The sequence below is a fragment of the Giraffa tippelskirchi genome, chromosome 7 (assembly GCF_054371585.1).
Source record: "Giraffa tippelskirchi isolate mGirTip1 chromosome 7, T2T-mGirTip1v1.2.pri, whole genome shotgun sequence".
In the NCBI taxonomy this organism is placed as follows: domain Eukaryota; kingdom Metazoa; phylum Chordata; class Mammalia; order Artiodactyla; family Giraffidae; genus Giraffa; species Giraffa tippelskirchi.
Window position 1 is genome coordinate 26,999,088 of NC_137281.1, and position 1,655 is coordinate 27,000,742.

Genomic DNA, 1,655 nt, shown 5'->3' on the forward strand with positions numbered 1-1,655 from the left:
GGAGGCAGAGATCACGGGGTCTGGTAAGCCATTTACAAGAGTTTGGATTTTATCCGGAGGCAAGTAAGAGGCCTTTAAAGGGGTTTGACAGTTCAGGCTGGGAGTGAGGATTCAGAGGGAGAGAGAGTACAGTCCCCAGGCTGAGGCAGTTGGCAGCAGAGATGGAGGAAAAGGTTGAACACTAAGAGCTGTTTAGGGCAAAGGACAACAGGCCTGGTGACACTGAATGAGGAGAGAGGTGGGAGAGGATTCCAGAGTTTCTGATTTTGCCAGTTAGATGGGAGGAGGGATCTGCCTGCTGAGATAGGGGCCCTGGGGAAGGTGAAGCGCTTGCTCTGTTTGGGACAAGCTGGGCGTGATGTTCCTGTCAAACACCCAGAGTTCAAGGATAGCTAGAGCTGTAGTTTTGAGTTCAGGAGAGGGTCAAGGCTAAGGACTCTGAAATGTACATGTGGGCGTGGGTGGGACAGCCCAGGGGGAGGTCCTGAAGGACACCAACTGGAAAAAAGAGCAACCCAAAGAGGAAGGAGGAAAACCAGATTTGGAAGCCAGAGGAATGGCTCTACCTGCTATGATGGAGGCTGAGAATTTGTGAAGGCCAAAGAGTGTCCACTGGAGTCAGGGAAAAGGTTACTAGGTGGAGGCTGCTTCTGGGCCATAGTAGGGACGGCCTGATACCAGACCACAGGAGGGATGGGAGTGGAAGCAGTAGAGAAAGCCACAGATTAGAGAGGACTCTTGAAAAGTCTGTGAGCAGGAGAGTGAGGCCCAGGATGGAGGGTTTATTTTGGAAGGGAGAACATTGGTGGGAAGAAGTCAGAAGGAGCAGTCATAGCCACTGGGAAAGAGGATGGTGCTGGTTCCCTAGTCTGCCTCCAGAAACTCCGGGGTGGGGGTGAGGGTGGGGCGGGGTTGTCTACTCCAGGCTCCACTGCATGGGCTGGGACCTGGAGGCTCTGAGTTCCAGGGAGAGACAGGTGGCAGCATAGCTGGGCAAGGTCTGGCCTCTCAGTCTTCACCTCTCTGCCCACCTGGGTTCCGATCAAACCCTTTGCACACTGATCTACTTCGGGAGTTCCCCAAGCTGAACCAATCCCTGCCAGCCTGTCTGGCCTGCAGTGGGCCCAGGAGTGGTGATTTCCTCCTGCAGGAGGCTACGCTGGCCTGGGCCACTAGGGACTAGAGGACTCAGAACTGCCTCTGCGGAGACAGATTGAAGTGCTCACCTGTGAAGTTAAAGCAGACAGGGCTGGCCCCCTCTCCTGTAGCTGCGGATGGGTAGGGAGAGGGGCAAGGGAGGACAGAGGAGAGAGTCCTGGATGGAATTCCAGAAGCCCTGGGCAGCGCTCTTACCGTCTGTCTGTATGATCCTGGGTGAGTCACCTGACTCCCTGAGAAGGAGTATCCCCATCTCGGCATGATCCATGACACCTGCTGCCAGGGCTGTGAGAACTGAGCAAGCAGTCATCTTGGTCCTTGTGTGTGTGGTGTGTCTGCTGGCGGGCATGGCAGAACCAGGAGAAAGGAGGCTCCATGTACCTGGGGAACCAGGGCTCCTGGTACGCAGAAAAGAGGCACTTCCAAGGATGGCCGGGGAGGGGCCAGGGGATGCCAAGCCCGCCTGCGCTGGGGCTCCTGCCAGCCCAGGCCCTTCC